General features: G+C 35.2%; 1 long non-coding RNA gene and 1 pseudogene across 2 annotated transcripts in view; one reads left to right on the forward strand and one right to left on the reverse strand.

The window, feature by feature from the left end:
- Positions 1-25,067, reverse strand: part of LOC147574878 (uncharacterized) — a 469,068-nt gene that overhangs the window by 326,157 nt on the left and 117,844 nt on the right. The gene's annotated exons all lie outside the window — the stretch shown is intronic.
- Positions 21,245-21,912, forward strand: LOC112856005 (cell division control protein 42 homolog pseudogene; annotated as a pseudogene).

Raw genomic sequence — 25,067 nt, forward strand, 5'->3', positions numbered from 1 at the left:
AAGCCTCTGAACTGTTTTTCATACTGACTGTGCCATTTTGTTAAGGAGGTAGATCTTATGGTAGGTATTCTTAGCACAAATTTTAAAAAATAAAAGATTTAGTTGGAGATGTGAGGTCTTTAAAAGGGAATACCTAAAAAAGAAAAGAAAAGCAGAGATAAAGTAATCTTATACAATTTGAGCTTTATGTTGGGAAAGTAAGCAGACATTCCTCAAACACATAAAATTTATCTTAACTTTGCCAGAATCAACATTTAGTGGGTGAATTACGCTATTTCAAGGACTCGGGTGTATAGTCACATTGGTCTGTCCCAGATTTCTCAGCCCTGGTGTCTCCACCGTGCAGTGCATGGCCATCCTGCTTTCAAAGTTGATGTCTTATTTTTGACTATTTGGCCCCTCTCTCTCTTATTCTTCCCATTAGAATTAACCTCTCCCCATCTTTTAAACTCCAACAGTCCATCACCTATGCTTCAATTACACTGCTTATATCACAATGAAGCTCATCATTTAATTCTTTCCTGGGCTTTCTGAAATCCTCAAGAACCTATCTTTTCTGTTTGTTTAGAGAAAGAGGTTAGCGTACAATGAAGTTATAACAAAACATGAGATTTACAGCTGTGGAATCTGATTAAAGTTTGAGAGACCTGGGAATTAACTTTTTGATCCACACAGTTGAATACTGCCTCATCCCCCAAACTGTTATATAATACCCATATTTTTGAAACTCTAAATTAATTTTTGTTTTACTAGTAGCTATGAAAGGTGAAATACATAGAACAGTTCTCCACTGAGGTATGGTTTGGCAATCTCTGTAAAAAGGAATTTAATCCATGAAGTGTTCCAAGAACTCATGGCATTTATTGTCATATATACTTCAATTTAAAGTTCAACATTTGATATGTATACAGAAAGTGTGTGTGCGTGCATGTGCACACGTGCGTGTGTGTGTGTGTGTGTGTGGTTTATACTTTGTTTCTTTCCTTATAAGAGCACCACCCTAGTTGGTACACAGAGTTTTATGAAGCTACTTTTAAGTAGTTAGAGTAAAATTATTTGGCTCTTGATATTATTAGAAATTTAGTAATTATTTTTAAAAAGACGGAGTCATAATGTTTTTGAAGGATAGACTAATTGTTGTTTACTGTGGAATGTATATAAGGACAACTGGCTTTGGTCAGAAACTCGAGAAAGTTGCTAGTGAAAGAAAATTAATAAAATGCTTTGAAAACATTTATTTATGGGGTGTATGGGTGGCTCAGTCGGTTAAGCATCCGGGTCTTGATTTCGGCTTAGGTCATGATCTCACCATTTGTGAGTTCGGGCCCTGCATCAGGATCCATGCTGACAGTGCAGAGTCTGCTTGGAATTCTCTCTCTCCCCCTCTCTCTCTGCCCCTCCCTTTCTCATACGCTCTATGAGCATATGCCCTCTATCTCTTTCTCAAAATAAAAATAAAATTTAAAAAATTTAAAAAAAGAATTATTTATAACTAAATCCTTTCTATCTGAAAAAAGTATACAAGGCAACACACTGACATTTTCATGGAGATGAACAGTTTCCTGATAGAATGTCTGCCAATGACAGCTTGCTTTATTACTACAGAATCCTCTCTCTGGTTTCATCTTAATAACAATAATTCTGGAACACAAACAAGTGGCCCAAAATTAATAGCCAGGTAGAATTTTGGCAAAAATTAATACCTAATAATACAAAACATAACCCCAAATTATTGGAGCTATAACCACAGAAGAATCTAAAACTTTTAAGGGATATTGGTTACTAGGCTTTTTTTTTCTTTCTTCTCAGCATTCCTTGGGGAGGTTTATTTACATTTAACACTAAAAATTACAATGCATTGAGTCTTCCATCCCTTTCTCAGCTGCTGATGCATCATTTAACTTTGAAATAATTAAACTTCCAGCCCAAAGGTGACTGAGATGAACCCTTGCTTTCAGAGTTAAAACTTAAAAAACACGCCAACAATCATCAGTTTAAATATCAAGCAATTTCTCTAAGTACAGTAGGCAGTCAGCCAAAAGTATATCATGCAAGAAATGAAGGCAGTCAGGAAGGGTCAGACCCTGGGGCGCCTGGGTGCCTCCGTTGGTTAAGCATCCAACTTCGGCTCAGGTCATGGTCTCACTGTCCCTGAGTTCGAGCACTGCCCCAGGCTCTGTGCTGACAGTTCAGAGCCTGGAGGCTGTTTCAGATTCTATGTCTCCCTCTCTCTCTCTGCCCCTCCCTTGTTAATGCATTCTCTCTCCCTCTCTCTCTCTCCCTCTCTCCCTCTCTCCCTCTCTCTCTCTCAAAAATAAGTAAACATTAAAAAAAAAAAAAAAAAAAAAAAGGAAGGGTCAGACCCTAGCTCAACTCTGGAAAAAGCTTAGTGGCTTTCTCTATAGCCACGTGAGCTGCCACATAAAAAGTCCCAAGAAAAGTTCTGCCAGATGGGCCAGCTGAATGCCCAGATGCCATCTCTGATACAACACAGTTTAGAGCTTTGCATTTGGATGCTTCATCTGGCAGCAGTAATCTATGAGCACAGCACAGGGCTAGAAATTCTGGACATTGGAGAGAAATGAGGGTTAGAGCTAAGTGGGTTGAAAAATGGCAAACTGAAGAAAAAAGAACAGAGAACAAAAAACCTAAAATTATGTTTTTTAAAATCTGTGATTTTGATTATGCCATTTAAAAGCAAATGAAGGCTATCAGATTTAGGTTCCCAGCGATGAAAGAACAACTGATAATAAATTGTCCCTATAGTCATTAATAAACCTAAACAGTTATGAAATAGCAATTTTCAGACATTGGTAACTAGCCTTAAATAGTTCATGGGATCTTTTGAGCTGAAGTTTGGAGTCTGAGTGGCTGGAATTTGTGAGACAGACTCCAAAGAGAAAAGAGCTGTCCAGAGAAGGTGCTTAAGAAATCTATTCAGTGTTCCCCAGGGTCCTTGTTTTCTTCTTTAGACTTATCAAGGTATAATTGATGAATAGGAATTGTATATACTTAAGTCGTATAACTTGATGTTTTGATACATGTTTACATTGTGAAATGATTACCACAATCAGGCTGATTAACATATCTATCAGGTCACATAAGTACCAATTTTTTTTTTTTTTTGGTGCTGATAAGAGTTAAGATCTACTCTCTTAGCAAATTTCAAGCATAGATACAGTATTGTTAACTATAGTCACCATGCTGTACATTAGATCTCCAGAACTCATTCATCTTATAACTGAAAGTTTGTACCTTGTGATAAATATCTCCCCATTTCCCCCTCCACCCAGCCTCTTCAACCACAATTCTCCTCAGCTTGTGTGTTTGACTATTTTAGATTCCACATACAAGTGAGATCATGTGGTATTTGTCTTAAGTATGTGGCTTATTTCATTTAGCACAAAGTCCTCCAGGTTCAACTATTTTGTCTCAAATGACAGGATTCCTTCTTTTTTATGGTTGAATAATATTCCAGTGTGTTTCTGTGTGTGTGTGTGTGTGTGTGTGTGGTGACTTTCGTGTGACTTTGTACATTCACTCACTGACATTTATATTTTTTTCTATATTGTGGCTCTTGTGAATACTGCTGCAAAAAATACTGAAATACAGATATCTCTTTGAGATCCAGGTTTCCTTTCCTTGGATATATACCCAAAAGTGAAACTGTTGGATCATATGATAGTTTTACTTTTAATTTTGGGGGGAATCTGCATCCTATTTTACATAATAGTGGTATTAATTTTCATTCTCACCAACAGTGTAGAAATGTTCTCTTCTCTCCCTAACTTTTTTAAAGATTTTTTTAAAAATTTAAGTAATCTCTATCTAGATCCAACATAAGGCTCGAACTCACAACCCTGATATCAAGAGTCAATATTCTACTGACTGAGGCAGACAGATGCCCCCCTTTTCTTCATATCTTTGCCAATACTTGTTATCTTGTCTTTTTCATAATACACATCCTATCAGGTAGAACTGAGATCTCATTGTGGTTTTGATTTGCATTTCCCTGATGATGAGTGATGCTGCACATCTTTTCATGTAGTTGTCAGCAATGTGTAGGTCTTCTTTGGAGAAATATCTATTCACATTTTCTGTGTTCTTTACACATATTTTAAGTGGGTTATTTGTTTTGGAGATTTCTTTATTTTCTTTTTTTGTTTTTCTTTTTTTTTTTTTTGTCTTTTGTTTTTGTTTTGGTATTGAATTGTAGGAGTTCCTTGTGTATTTTAGATATCAACCTGTTATCAGATATATGGTTTGCAAATAATTTCTCGCATTGTATGGGCTATCTTTTCACTTGCTTATTTCCACTGCTTTAGAGAAGCTTGCAATCCCACTTGTCTATTTTTAATTTTTCTGCCTGTGCTTTTGGTGTCATATCCAAAAAATCATTGCCAAGACCAATGTCAAGAAGCTTTTTCCCATGTTCTTTTCTACTGCAGTTTATAGTTCCAGGTCTTATATTTAAGTCTTCAATCCATTTTGATTTGATGGTTTTTTATATGATGTGAGATAAAGTCCAATTTCATTCTTCTGCTTATGGGTGTCCAATTTTGTTAACACTATTTATTGAGGAGACAATCATTTCCCCATTGTATGTTCCAGGCACCCTAGTCAGAGACCAGTTGACCACAAATGCTGGATTTATTTCTGTGTTCTCTATTCTGTTCCATTGGTCATATGCTTGTGTTTTGTTGTTGTTGTTTGTTTTTGTTTTTTAATGTTTATTTTTGAGAGAGAGACACACACACACAAAGCGGGAGTTAGGAAGGGGCAAAGAGATACAAGGAGAAACAGAATCCGAAGCAGGCTCTGTCAGCACAGAGCCCAACGCATGGCTCAAACCCACAGACCATGAGATCATGACGTGAGCTGAAGTTCAATGCTCAGCCGAATGACCCACTCAGGAACCCCAGTCATATTCTTGTTTTTATGCCAGTATCGTACTGTTTTGACTACTAAAGCTTTGTAATATATTTTGACATCAGGAAGAGTGATGTCTACAGCTCTGTTCTTTCTTGTGATTTCTTTTGCTATTCAGGGTCTTTTGTGATTCCATATGAATCTAAGGATTGCATTTTCTATTTCTGTAAAGAAATGTAATTTGTTCTATGTTCTGATGCAGATATATCTCCCATGGCAGCATATACAATAAGTACATACTTTTGAGTAGGAGCACTGGCATGATTGGGAGAATAAACTGACAGAGAGGCAGAGGTGATACCAACATGTCTCTCACTATAAATCATAGACAATATAGATGTTATATAGCTATATTTGTACAATATATACTGTTGTGAATGTGTATACCTATATCTAGAATCCACAGCATTCTATTGAACTTGTTAGATTAACCAGTTCATGGGGGAAATATATGTTTATAAATGATACATTAGTTTAGATATTGAAGAACCTTTATCCATGAAGGAAAACAAGCAAGAAAGCACTGACTACTTTTTGAGTCCTCACTTTGTGAGATACAGATAAGTGCTTAGAAACAGGTTAAATTCTAAAAATCTGTTCCTAAACTCATGTGTTCACAAGCTCAAAGTAACCCTTTAAAGGCACCAATATGGGGAAGACTGGGTGGCTCAGTCAGTTAAGAGTCTGACTCTTGATCTCAGCTCAGATCATGATCTCATGGTTGGTAAGTTTGAACCCTGTGTCAGGCTTTCTGCACTAACAGCGTGGAGCCTGCTTGGGATTCTCTGTCTCCCTCTCTCTCTGCTCCTTCCCTGTTTACACTCTCTTTCCTTCAAAATAGATAAATAAACTTTAAAAAAATACAAGAGTGAATTTTAACTTTCTTTTTTCTATCATAAGTAAGCCTGAAACAAGACAATATTCCAAACAGTTCACAGGTTGGTGATCCAGATGAACAAGACCTAAGTGACTTCACACAACTTATAAAGCCATATGAGGGCAGTCAGCAAAAATGAAATATGTTTCCTTCACCTGCACCTTTCTACTTGTCAATAAAATGCATTAACTTAAAGTCTGTAGGTGAGATGATTCTGTATAGAATATGATTAATTTATCATATTTAATCTAGTAAATTTATAACTAGTAATTTATAAGTAAATTTATAACTAGGAATTTATAAGTGGGTAAGACTTATGAATCAAAAATTCACAGTAAATACAATATAATCTATAATCAAGGACTGGAAATTGCATTAAAGATACTCTAGGGTTTGAGAAAAATTAGAGATCATTGTGATTTGAGTTAACCTGACAAACTTCTCCATGGAAGTAAGGATGCTGAAGGATGAATAAGTTTTTGAAGAAGGGAATAAAGAACAATAATCACATGCCTGGGAAGGAGCATAAATAAAAACAGGGAGAAAGGCATGATCATTATAGGTAAGGAGAATATAGGGACAAAGGGACTGCCTAATTAGAGTTTCCAGCTCCTGCTGAGATCCAGTGGGATTTACAGTGGGGAGGTTAGACAGTCAGCTCACAAAACTGCATGGGGAAAGGAGTCTAGATTTAATAGACATAGTAAATAATAGTAGAAAACAAGTAATTTAGGAAGGTTAGTCTGGTATTGGTAAGCAACCATTAACAGTAGTGGCAATATCCAGAAATGAATCCCAAACTTTCCAAATGCACCAAACTCAGAATCCTTTTTAATATTACTAAGGCACATCATACACTCAAACAGGAAGTATGATATAAGATAAATGTGAATGTATTCATTTTCTATCATGGAGTACTTTTAGGTGTTAAGAATATGTAACAGGGATATTTCTTACAGGACTAATTTTTATTAAAATCTGTGTCCATGCATGATATATATTAAGATATCCCATAAGAGATACCAAATGGGGAAGATTAAGGAGTTTTAATAAATAAAAGCTTACAGATTTTATTTTTTAAAAAAGGCATTTAAAGAGGTATATATAAATGTCATACTGGTTTACATTATGATTTTCAAAATCAACCTGTGAACATATTGGATCAGTCAGTTAAGCATCAGATTCTTGATTTTGGCCCAGGTCATGATCTCATAGTTCTTGAGTTTGAGCCCTGCATTGGGCTCTGCAATGACAATGAGGAGCCTGCTTAGGATTCATTCATTCATTCATTCATTCATTCTCTCTCTCTCTCCCCCCACCTCACTGCCCCTCCCCTGCTAGTGCATCACCTGCACACTCTCTCAATATATATATGTATATATATATACATATATATAAAGACTACATAAAGGAAGTCTGACACTGACTTGAAGTCACATTGACTGAGTTCAAGTCATAGCTCTACCATAACCTTAGTTGAATTCATCTTTCTACCCATGAATTTCATTTCTTTGAAATGTAAAGAGCTGAGGGCATTAAGTCAGATAAGACAAAGTTCAGTAACTATTAGCTGCCATCATCATCATCATCATCATTATCATCATCATGAAGAATATTTCTTTTAATTTGGTCCTTACTACTGGTAAATTACTGGGAAGTATTAGGTTTTAAGAGTACATAAGATGAAATGGCAGATCATGTCTTCTAGATTCCTTTTATTCTGATGTCTTTGAATTAACATTTTGTAGAAATCAAATGTCCCAGAATTGTTCTATATTAAAAGGAAGCCATGTAAACTATTTTTATCCTAAGTACAGTATTTCAGAATATACCTGTAAGATATATATTATAGCCATGACCCGTGGTTGGAGCTAATCTTCTGTGATAGTTACTATTAAAAAGGTGGCTGAAATAAATTACTTTTCAGGGGGAAATGCTGTAAATGTTGCCTTTATATAGGTTAAAAGAATGGAGAATATTATTTTTAAAAAGAACCTTAAAATGCTTAAGGAAAGCTTTCCCCTCCTTGCAGGCATATATCTTAATGGATGAAGAAATTTTGATCAAAGCATTGTTTTCAGAAGTGAATACATTTAGTTTAATCACCAATGGATTTTCATTTCAACGATCAGCTGAATAACAAATACATAACAACAGGAGAACTGTCAATTTAATTGCTCATTGGGCAATGTGTTTAGATAGACAAAAATTAAAAAAAGGAAGGCACAAAAGCAGTTAAGACTCCATACCAAAGCATCAAGAGACATGTTTTTGAAGTGTTGGAGGAAGAATAAGTCTTCTTCAATAAAGGTTTAGGATAAGAGGCTCAGAAGTCTTGGATTCAAAGGAGAAAAAGGATAATGCAATTGTAGCATTAGGAAGTAGCAACAAAATAATAAATTTTCATTAACTTCCCAGTTGTAAGTATTTTTTTTTATTTCTTTCATCTTGAGTCATCTCAAAAAATCCTGTGTAAAAGACAGTGCAGGAAAAATATTCTCATTTTAGATTGAAAAGCTATATATTTCCTTAGAAGCAAACCCAGCTGGTAGGGGTTTCTTACAAAGAAGTGTACCTTGTGCCATATAATCTACATATGAATTATCAGAAACTTTCTCATGGTTTTGAAGACATTAAGTGTGATAAAAGTACTTTGAACAGCCTGCTAATATTTAAAGGTTTTATAAAACATGCTTAGAGTGTAGGTTATTTTCTCTCTTAACATGATCTAATGATTTAATCTATCTGGCTTCTCTGAAGAGAGAGAAAAGAAGGAAGGGGAGGTCAGAATGGGGAGGGGACCTCTATTTATTTAGCCTAATACAAATATGAACTAAGTTGGAAGTTCCTGAATCCAGACATGAAAGTGAAAATCGAAACCTATCTAACAATCTGTCCAACAGTAAGCACAAATTGGTAGCTTACACGGCACTTTTGCATACATGATCCCACTTAATCCTCCCCAAATTTTAGAGGATAAATATTATTTTCACTTCAAAGGAAAGGGCTCTGTCCAAGGCCATATATTTCATAAAAGGGAGAGCAAGGGTGAAAACTTTAGAATTTCAACTCTATTTTCAGATTGCTTTCTATATAATCATCAGAAAAACACCATGAGCTTTTTCGTTTTGCTTTGGTTTTTTTGAAGGGGTAATGGGAAGTTTCCTAACATAGATCATGTCTGGTCACTATCACACTATCAAAGTCCCAAACTGTGTGTGTGTGTGTGTGTGTGTTGGTACATTATTATGTCAGACATCATATAACCTTAAATTCATGATTTCTAGGAGCCAGGCACGTGTACCATTGACAACCTAAAAACCTAAAGGTTAGTGGCACAAAATCTGAAGAGAAATAAAAAAAACTTAAGAGAGTTCTTTCTCCATTGAAAATTATGTGAGACTCCCAGATTGCTCAGTCAGTTAAGCATCCGCCTCTTGATTTCGGCTTAGGTCATGATCTCAGGGTTTGTACATCTGTATGTGCATCAGCCTCTACGCTGAGAACACAGAGCCTGCTTGGGATTCTCTCTCTGCCCCTCTGCCTGTCCCTCTCTCACTCATGCTCTCTCTCTCTCCCTCTTTCAAAATAAACTTTAAAAAGAAGAGAAAATGATGTGATGATATTCTATGCCCAAATATGCTCATATCTGGTACTCACATGTATCAAGTGCCAACCCATGGTTGCACCAGAGATTGGAGGTTTGTAAACAAAAGTGTTATAATTTATGGAACACTTCTTACATGGCAGGCATTTTGCTCTACACTGTGCATACATTGTATCTTTTAACCCTATCAATAATCAGCTCCGATAGGAATGATTACCTCTGTATTAAATGTAAGGAAAATTTAAGTTAGTAGATTTGCCCTATGTTACACAGCTAGTTAATGTGGTGCCAGAAAAGAAACTGAAGTCAGTCTGGCTCTAAAGCCAGTGTTCTTAGCCCCTCTCTCAAGTTATCTTCAATCTCAGCCAGCTACCAAAACTTAAATTTAAGAGCACAAGTGAATGCCCTCCCTTTCCAAACAAAATGGTTTTTCCCATATAAATGAAATTCCCTTAAAAGCTAGATTAAAACACATTCATCCTTAGAATTTTTCTTCTATAAAAATCAAAATATTAAAGATTTCCTTCTGTATGTATTTTCCTCAGCTGTGTGTATTCTTGATTAATTATGTTTGAAGTGGTAGTCCCTTATGTTAGAAATATTGAGGAAAAGGAGAAAAAAACGATTTAATTGAGTTAAAGGCACCGAGTGTAGAGAAAACCTAAGCTAAAATAATGGTAACTCAGACCAGAGATTTCCCTTCCAGGATGCACAGCAGGAGAACTGAGTCATGTTTTAGAAGGGCTGACAGCAGGTGCTTTGGTGTGAAGTTATTGTGGCATAGCTAAATCTTAATAATCCTGGGTACTGAGAAGGGAATTTGAGATATGCATACTCAGCTATGCCAACTAGGTTATATAAAGGTTACTCAAAGTGTTCTGCATAGCAAGCATCCAAGTTACTCAGTGTATCTGGGATCATAGTGGCACCCTAGAGAAAACAGTTAATATCCCTGAGTCATAAAACCAGAAAGACACTGAGTGTTTGAATAGAGGAAAAATTACAGTGTTAAAATACCTCTTAGTATGCAGCAAAGCAAAATGAATTTATAAGAATCTAGTTGGAAATGAAGCAAGGGTGGTGGTATGGGGAACAGGGGCAGACGGGAAAGCCAGAATTTCTTGGTAGCAAAGGATGTAGAAGCTGAATTTAACTGTTTAATACAAATTATTTCTAACTTAAGACATAAAATATAGCATGGTTATGGTCTTAATATGTAATTGTTGCCTCTTTGAAATTGGAAATGAAAAAAATGATGTATAATGGTTTTCTTTAGCCAGATCCCTCCCCACTGTTATCCCTCATACACTCTTAAGTTAACCAATGGCAAAAAACCACATAGCGATTATTAGAACTAACTCCAGTCAATTTGGGAAGTGCAACTTAATTGTCCAACAGTGTACTAAGACAGGGTTCACTGAGCTTTGTGAAGCTCTAAAGAGTCAAGACAATACCATGAAAAAGGAATAATTACTTTTTAGCCATAGAGGTATCATATTACATAATTTTAAATCCTGAGAAAGACGGGATCAGGGAAGAAGTATTGTAAACTATAGTGAGAACACACTATAAAGTATTTGGGTAAGACTAAAAGCGATCAGTTGAAATTTGACAAGGAGGCCAAGAATACTCAATGGAGAAAAGATAGTCTCTTCAATAAATGGTGATGGGAAAACTGGATATTGACCTGCAGAAGGATGAAACTGGAATTCACAAAAAATAACTTGAAGATTGATTAAAGCCTTAAATGTAATACTTGAAACTGTAAACTTTGACAACACACACACACACACACACACACACACACACACACACACACACACGAGAAATCTCCTTGATATTGGTCTTGGCAATGATTTTTTTTTTTAATTTTTTTTCCAATGTTTTTATTTATTTTTGGGACAGAGAGAGACAGAGCATGAACGGGGGAGGGGCAGAGAGAGAGGGAGACACAGAATCGGAAACAGGCTCCAGGCTCCGAGCCATCAGCCCAGAGCCTGACGCGGGGCTCGAACTCACGGACCGCGAGATCGTGACCTGGCTGAAGTCGGATGCTTAACCGACTGCGCCACCCAGGCGCCCCAGCAATGATTTTTTTAATATGATGCCCAAAGCATAGGCAACAAAGCAAGAATAAACAATTGGGACTACATCAGACTAAACAGCTTCTGCACAACAAAAGAAACAATTAACAAAATGAAAATGCAACCTACAGAATGGGAAAAAATATGTGCAAACCATCTATCTGATAAGGGGTTAGTATCTAGAATATAAGAAACTCATTCATGTCAATAGCAAGCAAATAATCCTGTTGAAAATGGGCAGAGGAACGGAGCAGATAGTTTTTTCAAAGAACACATACAAATGTCCAACATGTATGTGAAAAAGGTGTTCAATATCACTAATCATCAGGAAAACACAAATCAAAACCAAAGTGAGATATTAACTCAAACCTCTTAGGATGTCTATTATTAAAAAGACACAATAAGTGCTAGTGAGGATGTGGAGAAAAGGGAACACTTGTACGCTACTGGTGGGAGTGCAAATTGGTACAGCCACTATGGGAAATAGTATGGAGGTTCCTCAAAAACATTAAAAGTAAAACTACCATATGATCTGAAGGAAATGAAATCACCATCTTAAAGAGCTATATGTTCTCTGAAGCATTATTCACAATAGTCAAGGCATGAAAACAATCTAAGTTGCCATCAATGAATGAATGAATGGGTAAGGAAAATGTGATACACACATACACTTTCTCTCTCTGTCTCCGTCTCTGTCTCTCATATTATTTAGCCATAAAGATGGAAATCCAGCCATTGGTGCCAACATGGATGGACCGTGAGGGGATTATGCTAAGTGAAAAAAGACAGAGGAAGACAAGTATCATATGATCTGACTTAAATATAGAATCTGGAAAAAACTCAATTGAAAGAAACAGAGGGTAGAATGGTGGTGGTTAGAGAAAACGTGTTCAAAATGTACAAACTGCCAGTAATAATATGAATAAGTTTGAAGATCTAATGTACAACATGGTGACTACAGTTATCAACATTGTATTATACACTCAAAAGTTACCAAGAGAGCAGATTTTCGAAGTTCTCACTACACACACACACACATGCACGCACAAACGCGCCCACGCACAAAGGTAACTATGTGAGACAATGTATGTTTCAACTTTACTGTGGTAATCATTTCACATTATAGACATCTATCAAATCATCACACTGTACAAGCTAAATTTATACAATGTTATATGTCATTTATATCCCAATAAAGTTATAAAGCTAAAAAACTAAAAACTAAAAGTAAAATAGTAGTGATAGACTACAAGAGAAGAATATGAACAATTCTATTCCTGATACTGAATAGACCAGAAGGAAACCAAGGAAGACATAAACTACTGGATATATTCTTAGAACTATTCTACTAAACAGAAAATTCTGGAATTTTTTTTAATTGCCTAACTGAAATTTTAACTTGTATTAAAAAAGAATGAATGAGGAAGACTGCTGGTCTCACAGTCTGGATCACAATGCAAGATGCAATTTGTGACATAAATGTTATGAGACTCTTAAAAACAAGTAAACATGCATACAATTTAAAATTTTTGAAATCGAAAAAGAAAGTTAAGTACCTATGTGTCAGAAAACCTTATATATATAATTTAAAAAAAATGAATAGAGGATATGAGTGATTCTATAATCAAGGAATTCAAGAAAGAAAGTATAGGGGCGCCTGGGTGGCGCAGTCGGTTAAGCGTCCGACTTCAGCCAGGTCACGATCTCGCGGTCCGTGAGTTCGAGCCCCGCGTCGGGCTCTGGGCTGATGGCTCGGAGCCTGGAGCCTGTTTCTGATTCTGTGTCTCCCTCTCTCTCTGCCCCTCCCCCGTTCATGCTCTGTCTCTCTCTGTCCCAAAAATAAATAAACGTTGAAAAAAAAAATTAAAAAAAAAAAAAAAGAAAGTATAAATGCAAAAGTAAATCAGGGTGCATTGAAGTGAAAACACATAAGGGCTAATGAGCAATATTTTCAAAGAAAAACAAAGGGACACCTGAATAAGGAAAATAAGAGTGACACAAATATTTAGTGATATTTATAAGCCCCAAGAAATTTATAAGCCCAGAATGAAGTGAGCTTTCTGAAAATTGCTATGGAGAGCTAACACGGGGCTTTAAAAGCTACTTCTAGCATAAGAATATTGTTTAGGGCAACATGGCATAATATTAACATAGGTGGAAGGAAAGTTTGAATTTAAAAATATTCTATTTCCTCTTTGTATTTCTCCATAAAACCGAAAAAAGTTTAAGATAGCAAACAAAGCTTTTATGCATTCTATTCTTCCTGACCAAACTGATAGAAAAATAATAACAAAGTAATTAACCACTGCAAATGAATTCTGCTCTCCATGAACCTAGTTAGACTCACAAGTAAAACAAAAACAAATAAACCAATTACTTTAGTAACATCCAATAATAATACACAAGATACTTATAAACTGATAATTTTGAGATTGATGCCCACTGGATTCTTAAAGTAAATAATTAACAATGTATTCAATAGGTAAAGCCACAAAAACTAAAAGCCAATATAGAACCACTAAAATAAAGTAACACAAACCTTATCACTTTATGCTTTTTAGAGCAGGCTTATGATGTTTATATAAGTATGTGTTGATTAAAACAAAGCATTTGACATATTTTTCCTATGTTCATTAAGGATGAAAGCAGACTGAATTTTATCACATTTTAATGAAATTTTAGTAACTGTACACAAATTGCAGCAAACTGTATGTAAAAACAAAACAAAACAAAAAACAAAAAACCAACCCTCATTATACTAGTTAATGTTTCCATTCCATCCTAATGGATAGTCCTTATCTGATCAGTAGAAATTTATGAAAGATAACTCAGTTACTGGATTTCAAAATCAGGATTCAGATGCCCCTTGGCAACTTATAATGAGCAGAAATCAACACAACGTTAATAGTACATAGATGGATGTATAAGTTCTTTACTTGGTTTCAAGAATGGAAGTTCAATTATGGTATGAGCAAAATCTGGACATTATAGCTTACATATAAAACCAAGATATCAAATTTTTTTTTTCTTTTCACCATAAATTAAATGTAAACCAACAAGATAATACAACTTTTTGTTAAGTGACAGCACCATTATAAAAACATTTCTAGAACAAAAAGAATGCCATTGTTCACTGTTCTTGATTATTGTCACACTATATATAGAATATTACATTCAGTGGTGAGGAGACATTATAGAAAAGATTTGCTTATGCTTAGAAATGAAAGGCCAGAATGGTAAGGGGCATATATACCATATCACATGAAGAAGCTGTTCCATTAAGTGAAGAAATAAGAGTTTAAGTGGGCAGATAGTTCATATCTATCTATAAAGGTTTTCTTCTCTTGCTCCAGGAGATAAAAAATGGGCAAACAGTCAGATTATAAGGCGTATTTTATCTTACAATAAAGAGTAATATTCTAATAAGAACTATCTCATGATGGAGTAAACTTTCTCTAACACTGTATTTCCTTTCACTAGGACATAATTTATCAAAAAAAAGATATCAATTAGAAAACAAAGTATTCTAGTCCATTTGATTTTATAAAACATTCTATTACAGAGAATTTCAGAATATTTATTGTAAATATACTATTCTCCCCTTCAAGAGCAGAAGATTGTATGCAGTTCCCTACAGAATGAAACTCTTTTTACATGGCACCTTTCTCAGAACTATTAACTTGTAAATATAGTTTGGGAAAAACAGCAAGGATTTTTATGGAAGAAATATTTTAAGAGGGAGACTGTAATAGATTCTGAAGTTATTTCCAATTGTAATATTTTTTATTATTCTTTATTTCATGGGTCAAATAATTTATTTTTATAATATTATTTTATTTTAATTTTATACACATTATTTTTATTTAAATTCCAGTTAGTTAATATACAGTGTAATATTAGTTCCAGGTATACAATATAGTGATTCAATACTTCCATACAACACCTGGTGCTCATCACAAGTGCCTACCTTAATCCCCATCACCTACTTTACCCATCTCCCAACCACCTCCCTTCTGGTAACCTTCAGTTTGTTCTCTATAGGTAAGAGCCTGCTTCTTGGTTTGCCTCTCTCTTTTTTCCCTTTGCTCATTTGTTTTGTTTCTTAAATTCCACATATGAGTGAAATCATATGGTATTTCTCTGACTTATTTTGCCTAGCATCATACTCTAGTTCCATCCATGTTGTGGCAAATGGCAAGATTTCATTCTTTTTTATGATTAATATGCCATTGTGTATATTTATACTGCTTCTTTTTTATCCATTCATCAGTTGATGGACAGTTGAGCTGTTTCCATAATTTGGCTAGTGTAGATAATGTTGCTATAAACTATGGGGTGTATGTATCCCTTTGAATTAGTATTTTTTTTATTCTTTGGGTAAAAATCTAGTAGTGTAATTTCTGGATCATAGGGTAATTCTATTTTAACTTTTTGAGGAACTTCCATACTGTTTTCCAGAGTGGCTGCACCAGTTTGCATCCCATCAATAGTGCAATACGGTTCCTCTTTCTCCGCATCTTCACCAACACTTGTTTTTTCTTGTGTTGCTGATTTTATCCATTCTGACAGGTGTGAGGTGGTATCTCATCATGACTTTGATTTTCATTTCCCTGATGATGAGTGATATTGAGCATCTTTTCATGTCTATTGGCCATCTGGATGTCTACTTGGGAAAATGTCTTTTCATGTCTTCTGTCCATTTTTTTAAATGGATTATTTGTGGGGTTTTTTTGTGTTTTATAAGTTTTTTGTGTTTTAAGTTTTATCAGTTCTCTATATATTCTATTTTTAATAGGTAGTCAATACCACCAATCATTAGGCATCAAGATACTCAAATCTGTGTAATGGGATTTGTAGCATCACAGTTTGAGAACTCTAAAATAGCCAGGATAGTTAGTGCTAAATACATGAGACAAAACATAAAACACAAAAATTGGTCATAGTTTACATTCACTGATTGTTCACTCCGTACCAAGTACTTCAGTATTTATATACATTATATATTACACATACTCTCTATGTAGATATTATTTCACTTAGTGTTCAAAGTAGCTCCTATTAGCCTCCTAATAGGATTCGAGATGAAGAAACTGAAGCTTAAACAAATTAGATAACTTTCTCAAGATCATAGCCAACAAGCAGTGAGGATGGATTGAAAACACATTTTTAACCACTGCACACTGCTTACTAGATCTTGAGGCTCTGTTTCCTCATTGAGGAAGAAAATCAATGGAATCAAGTGAAATGCCAGTTTAGAAAAAAACATGATGCCTCAAAAACTTCAATTTGGAGACAAGCCATGTGATAGCCTCAGCCCTTCTTACTCCACCCACTCTCACAGGTGGCTGTGGTAATGAGAATGGTTCACAAAGAAAGGGACCGTGGAGGTAATCAGTGGGGTCAAACTCCTCAGGAAGATGGCTGATGGCTGTGATCAGGTCTGATGCCTAAGAGAAAGAACAAAGCAGAAAGTGCTAGAGAACCACTGGGAATCAGGTGGCCTTGAAGGAAATGTGGTTCTTAGAGAAAACTCATGTGAAATCTTTAAAGGAGAATAGGATCTTGTCAAGAATGTGAAAATTGGCAATTTCCTAAATTTTCATTCCTGTAACAGTTTGCATCAAAATCAAATAAGACCATTTTTTTATATGAATGTTTATTATTTATACTTAGAGGAGCAAAGACATAGAAAATATACACAGTATATAAACACTTACAATTATATAGTACAAAAACACAATAGTCACACTTAACATTTCCCTTAAAAACAAAAATGACTTTTCGGGATATCTATGCTTAGAGAGAGTTGTATATACAATTATTGCTGATTATTAACTGCTCTTTGTAATATTTTTGACAAATTTATAAAAAAGTAGGATAAAGGTAAATTGTAAAATAATTGTAAACAAAACATTTTAGTTGCTGACAAAAATAAATAGGCTGGGGATGCCTGGGTCACTCAGTCAGTGAAGGGTCTAACTCTTCATTTTGGCTCAAGTCATGATCTCATGATTTGTGAGATTGAGCCTTGTGTTGGGCTCTGTGCTGCTAGCACAGAGCTTCCTTGGGATTCTCTCTCTCCCCATCTCTCTGCCTCTCCCACACTCACACGCTTGTGCATAAATAAATAAATAAATAAATAAATAAATAAATAGGCTTACTTATGTAAGCTAAGTACTGAGGTAGAAGTTTCATGCTATGAAAAATTAGTCCTATTTACAGTTTTACTTAATAGTTCTTTTCAAATGATATATATTTGAGAGATGGATAATAGCACTTATCATAACACTGGAAATAATGTAAGTGCACATGTCCTGTGTAGCAGAATAATTGTCTTCTATTTACTATGTGCAAGTATATATCCAAAATATCAGTTGATTTATGCTCACTAATGATTCTTATTTATATATGATTAAGGAGGGCTGAAGTTATGATTTTGATGAAAATTATTGCTTGCCTAAAATGGTAAGCCAAAAGTTAATTCATATTTCCTGTTAGAAAGGATTATTTTTTATTCTTGTATTATCAATGGCTTCTAAAATCCTATACTCTTAAAGTGATTAAAATCATGGACCCTGGAACCATATTGCTTCATCTTAAAACTCTGTACCTCCATGCAATAGCTGAGTTGATGTCACTCTGTAAGTTGAGTAAACTTGGGCAACTTAGTTCAGTTTCCTTATGGGTAAAATGAAGATTGTAATAGAAACAACACATTAAGTTAGATGAAAACTACACAAGTTCATAATTGTAAAGTGCCAAGAGCACAAGTCTTGACCTGTCTCCATGAATTTGTCTTCTGAATTCTTGATCTGCATAATAGAATGGAAACATACATTAATCCACTGATTATTTACATACATATAAACAGAGACTGACAGCAAATGGACATACAGAATCTTTTGGGGATGATGGAAATGTTCACAAACTATATTATGGTTATGGCTGCACAATCAGTAAATTTACTAAAAGCATTGGATTATATACTTAAGACAGGTCAGTTCTGTGGTATATAAATTATACCCCAATGAAACTGTTTAAAATGTGTGTGTGTAGGAGTGCCTGGGTGGCTCAGTCAGTTATGCGTCCAACTTTGGCTCAGGTCATGATCTTGCAGTTCAGGTCATGGGTTCGAGCCCCGCCTGAGTGGGGCTCTGGGCTGACAGCTCAGAGCCTGGAGCCTACTTCAGATTCTGTGTTTCCCTCTCTCTCTGCCCCTCCCATACTTGCAATCTGTCTCTCTTTCTCTCTCAAAGTAAATAAACATTAAAAAAATTTTAATGTGTATATGTATGTATGTGTGTATGTGTGTGTGTGTGTATATATATATATATATGTTATATGTATGTATATAAAATTAAGAAAAGGGTATGTGTGCATATATATGTTTATAAATATGGTGGAAATAAACACAAGGAAAGTTTTATTTGCTAAGAAAAATTCGATATTAGAAATAAATCAATATTAAGTTCAAAATTAAATACATCAGAGTAGTTATCTGCCTTACAATTGTTGAGTACCTATTATGTGCTAAGTATTTGGGGATATAAAGATAACAGGGCGCATTTCATTGTTCTTTGTTTAAGGCAAGAGAAGGCAAACTAAGGTCACAGGACAAATTCAACCAGCCATTTTTGTCTTATGAACTAAAAATCATTTCACAATTTTAAATGGCAAAAAAAAAAAAAATAAAGGATATTTTGTAACATACACAGATTGCATGAAATTCATATTTAAGTGTCAATAAATAATGTTTTATTGGAACACAACCACACTCATCATTTATGTATCGTCTATGGCTGTCTTCAAGTTATAATGGCACAGTTCGGGAGTTGCAACAGAGACTGTATGTCCAACATACTCTAAAATATTTACTATCTCGTCCTTAAAAGAAAACAGCTGCCAGTCCTTGTTCTAAAATGGAGAACAGAGACAGAAATAATTTGTGGTTAATCTCATTGGCTTTAATTTTTACTATTGAGAGACTTTCTAAAACCCATTAGTCTGAGTTTTCTCCTAGTACACCGAAAACAACCCTTTGACAAGTTGAACACTACAGTGCCCTGGCCACCTTTGACTATTCGAGGTTTCCATATTTTAAATTTGAATAGCCTATTCTCAGTACCAGAAAGGCCTGTAACTATGAAAACAACTATTCAGAAAACACCCAAAGACTATAATGGCTACATTTTATATTTTGGATTGTCACAATAATTTTCCTTTAAAAATAAATCCTTAATTTTTTTGTTTAAAAAAAAACTTAGAAGATAGCCATTCAAGTTACTATTAATCAACTATTCCATGAAAGATAAAGAACATTTTAGAGTGCAAGTAGCCTTATATTCTAACAAAGATGCATTCACAAATCTGGGGAACAACTTGACAGTCTTAAAAAAGATCTTATTTGATAGATATATACATTTTAATCTATATGTAAGTTCTTTTCAATCAACAATGGGGCAACAGATTAAATATTATCATAAACATCTATTGAAATTCTCATCTACTGATACAAGGTTGAAGCTCACACTTAATATGTGCACCTTTTGATAAAATTATATTTTAGGGGTGCCTGGGTGGCTCAGTCAGTTGTTCATTTGACTCTTGGTTTCAGCTCAGGTTATGATTTCACAGTTTGTGGGTTTGATACCCTCATCGGGCTCTGCACTCATGGTGCAGAGCCAGCTTGGTATTCTCTCTCCCTTTATCTGCCCCTCCCCTGCTTGAGCTCTATTTCTCTCTTTCAAAATAAATAAATAAACATTAAAAAATTATATTTTAGGGGCGCCTGGGTGGCGCAGTCGGTTAAGCGTCCGACTTCAGCCAGGTCACGATCTCGCGGTCCGTGAGTTCGAGCCCCGCGTCGGGCTCTGGGCTGATGGCTCGGAGCCTGGAGCCTGTTTCCGATTCTGTGTCTCCCTCTCTCTCTGCCCCTCCCCCATTCATGCTCTGTCTCTCTCTGTCCCAAAAATAAATAAAAACGTTGAAAAAAAAAATTTAAAAAAAAAAAAAAAAAAATTATATTTTATATAAAATACAACAATTTCAAACTAGCTCATAAAAAGTATCTTAGTGACATTAATTTCCATAATTAATTATCCTTCTTCTGGCTCCTTTTTCTCAACTAATTTATTCATTTAGTATCAAAATTTCATTCTGTTATAATATACAATGCATCTATCAGCAATATTCCAGCAAACTTCTTGAAAAGCCTGAGGAGTAGAGAAGGCATTTCCATAGATTTACAAGCATGAGGCAAAGATGTAACAGATTTCATCATTTTGTATATTTGTTTTTCATTAAACATATATAAACATGTTCTTGATTTTTTATTACTTTCAAACTACATTGTGATACTCATAAAAATTCATAATCTGAAATGTTTCTTAAAATTAGCCCAAGATACCTGAAATTGTATCTTCATTTTCATAAAGTGTATTCCCAATTTTAAACAATATTCATAACTGTAATTTAGGATGGCTTAATTCTGAAAAGGCAATTGCAGAATTCAGGCTATTCACTCATTGCATTCAATTTTAACAGTATCAATAATAAAATAAAGTCAAAGGCACATACAAAAATTCTGAACCACTTAATCAAAAAGTTAATTCATAATTGCCTGTTAGAAAAGGTTATTATTCTTCTGAGTATTATCAATGGCTTCTAAAATCCTATACTCTTAAAGTGATTAATGGGAGCCCCGGGGAGAAGCTGAGGTCATCATTCAATTTGAAATATTTAAAGTAAATACAAAACGGTTTCACCAATGGAGACAATTAAGTGTGTTGTTGTGGGCGATGGTGCCGTTGGTGAAACATGTCTCCTGATAGCCTACACAACAAATAAATTTCCATCGGAGTATGTACTGATAGTTTTTGGCAACTATGTAGTCACAGTTATGATTGGTGGAGAGCCATATACTCTTGGACTTTTTGATACTGCAGGGCAAGAGGATTATGACAGATTACGACCGCTGAGTTATCCACAAACATGTATTTCTAGTCTGTTTTTCAGTGGTCTCTCCGTCCTCATTTGAAAATGTGAAGGAGAAGTGGGTGCTTGAGGTAACTCACCACTGTCCACAGACTCCTTTCTTGCTTGTTGGGACCTGAATTGATCTCCGAGATGACCCCTCTACGATTGAGAAACTTGCCAAGAACAAAGAGAAGCCTGTCACTCCAGAGACTGCTGAAAAGCTGCCCCATGGCCTGAAGGTGGTCAAGTATGTGGAGTGTTCTGCACTCACACAGAAAAGTCTAATGGATGTTTTTGACGAAGCAATATTGGCTGCCCTGGAGCTTCCAGTGCCGAAGAAGACCCGAGGTGTGTGCTGCTGTGAACATCCCCAGAGCCCTTTCCACACAGCTGGTGTCAGCACCGTACTAAAAGCAATGTTTAATCAAACTAAAGACTGAAAATTAAAATTCGTTTTTGCAATAATGACAAATGTCCTGCAACTACCCACATGCACTAGTGTGAGACAAGGCCCATAGATATGGTCCCCTTCCTCCTCTCAGTACTGGTTAATTTAAGTAATTGTGTATTGTCAGAAAAATGATTAGTATTAGTTTTTGTTTTGTTGTTACAATTTGTTTTTTGTTTTATTTTGGGTTTTTTTTTTTGTTTTTTTTTTTTTGTCAAAAAGCAAGGCATGCTTGTGATGACTTTGCAACAGACTAACTTGGGTTGTTGGGGCTGCTTCCAGGGCTCCATCCACTCTGGAGAATAATCTGGGACACTTAAGGGTTTGATTTTGTTTTTGTTTTTTTGTTTTGTTTTTATTTATCTTTCTTTTTTGGGGGAGGAACTGTGTGTGGGGTTTGTTTTTATTTAGTCATGTTTTTTAAAGTCAGTAACCATTGGACAGCCCTTAAGGGAGGAGGATGGACTGATTCCACATTCCATTTCCTAGAACTAGTTTAGAACATTTGTTCCCCACCTGGTGCTCTTAGGAAGGAGTTAGTAAATGCCTCATTTAATAACATACTACTTTTTGAAAGCTGCCTTTTCCCTCCACCCTTGAGTAGGTCCAGTACTTGATGAAATCATGAAAGCGGGTGGAACCTGTCTTGCCCCTCGTCTTTTCTAGGATGCACTCCATATGTGACTGTGACTTTCAAGGAAATTTGTTTGCCATTTGCTTATTTTTTTTGAAGTTAATTTCTAACTTCTTTTACTGATAAATGAAGAAAAGTATTGCACCTTTTGAAATACACCAAATGGATTGAGTAGATAATTAAACATTTTTTCCCCATCAAAAAAAAAAAAAAGCGATTATTGGGAAAAACCATGAACCAAACTGTAACTGTCTTCCTAGACAGAATAATAAAGGATATCTCAGATTTACCTGCCATAATACTCAATTTTATAAATATTCTTTGATCATTATTTCATGAAGAAAGGTATGATTTGTCAAAATACATCTAAGATACCTATGGATATACTGGTGTAGGAAGAATACATTTTGGAATAACATAACTTAGAAATTTCTTAAAATCTCTGCTCAAATTCTATTTTATTTTTCTTTGGAATTCTTCCTCTTCAAAGGCTTAAATCCAGAAAAAGATCCATCCCGTTAATAGCTTCATTTCTATTGTTTTATTTCCAATGCAATTAAATACCAGCCACATTGACATCATCTCTTAAGAAGAATTAGCAAAGGAGTAAATTGAAACTACGGGTGTTTTAAGTGGGAGAAGGAGCACTACAGTTGTAGTCACAGGAGGGACAAAGGCCATAAAAGGCAATGAGTTAGAGGAGGGTGCCCAGAAGCAAGAAACGGAGCCAAAATGGCACTCTAGTGTTGGCCAAGGAGACAGCTTCTACTGTTAAAGTCTCATTCAGGCAGTGGTGATAGTACCTGTCCTCCATGCCACATAAACTTGAAACAATATTCCTCAAAAGAACTGTATGCTAGGTATATACTGCACTAAGTACATTTTAGTTACAAAATAACATAGTATTATTGCCCCCCATTATACAAATGATAAAAATGAGGCCCAGTAATTCTCAGAAACTTGCCCTGTGGTCACACAATGTAAGGAGCCGCACTAGGATTCTAATCCCAGCAACCTAAATTTAGCATGGCAGGTAAGGATATGGACTCTGCATTGGGTTTGAATCTTAGCCACTTGTTTGTGACCTTGGCCAAGTTTCTTAACCTTTCTGTGACTGTTTCTTTAAGAGTAAAATGAGAATAATAATAGGTAACGTTCATAAGTGTTCTGAGTAACACTTGACACTTAGTAAATGCAATATAAATGCTGGATTATTATTTTGAGAGGAAAGGAAGCAAATATGAGACTCTGTATGTTGCTTATGTTCTTAATGACTACTGCCACTCTCACCCTACTTTGGATGTTGATCCACCTGCCAATGTCTGATGTTACCACATATTCAAAGTATTTATTGCCTTGTGCTACTTTGAAATATGAAAGTATTGCAAACAGGCCAACAAATTGTTTCAAATAGTTTTACCTAATTGTTTTTTTTAAGTAGTTATCAAATGTGCACATATATATGCTGGTACTATTTGGATTAAATAATTATGATAAATGGGAAAAAAAAAAGGTGAAATTAGAGTTGCACTGGTAGCAAATTGACTCTACATGGTTATATTAATCTATGCTTAAAGAAAAATATAGACATCATGAAGGAACATTTACCCTACTTTATCTTTATATATATACATTTTTTAATGTTTATTATTTTTGAGAGAGAGCAGAGCATGAGTGGGGGAGGGGGAGAGGGAGAGGAGACACAGAATCTGAAATAGGCTCCAGTCTCCAGGCTGTGAGCTGTCAGCACAGAGCCCAAAGCAGGGCTTGAACTCATGAGCTGTGAGATCATGACCTGAGCTGAAGTAGGATGCTAAATGACTGAGCCACCCAGGTGCCCCATACCCTACTTTAAATCTATGCCCTTAAACTGTTTTGTGTGTTCTGCCTTGCAAGGTATTACTTGATCAGAATATGCCCTGTAGTTACATAGCTAATTATCTCAATACAGCATAGAACAATGAGATCTGGTACAACCTAAAATATGCTATCACAGATCAAGGAAATTAGTTGTGGAAGCAATATTATCTGTAGCTAATTCATTAAACATTTAACCAATATTTAATGCTTGTTGCACTAAATTAAAAACAATAAAGACATTCTGAATTGAACCTAACTGTGAAACCAAGTTGAAAGACATTAAAATTTTAGTAATACCTTAGTTATTTTAGGTATAGTCTTTTAGTTACACCTTAGCAAAACACAACCTGAAGTATAAAAATGGAAATAGAATATAAATTAATAGAAAAAAACTGTAAAAAGTTTTCACGGTTTTTCTTGAGTAAGGCTTATGAAAGGAAAGGAAAATTCAGGTGTTGACATGCCATCAAAAACAAAATGTATGGGGAAACATATCAACCTGTCATAGCATACTTACTTCCTAAAAAACAGTGCTAACCTAGCCTTATGAAGCCTGGACAGAAAACTATGTAACAGAAGACAAATGGCTACTATCATATCTCAAAGAATGGGAACTAAGAGTTAAGGCAGACTCCATGTTGGAAAGGCATCTA

The sequence above is a fragment of the Puma concolor genome, chromosome D4 (genome assembly GCF_028749965.1).
Source record: "Puma concolor isolate L17-30 chromosome D4, mPumCon1.1.hap2, whole genome shotgun sequence".
Lineage (NCBI taxonomy): Eukaryota > Metazoa > Chordata > Mammalia > Carnivora > Felidae > Puma > Puma concolor.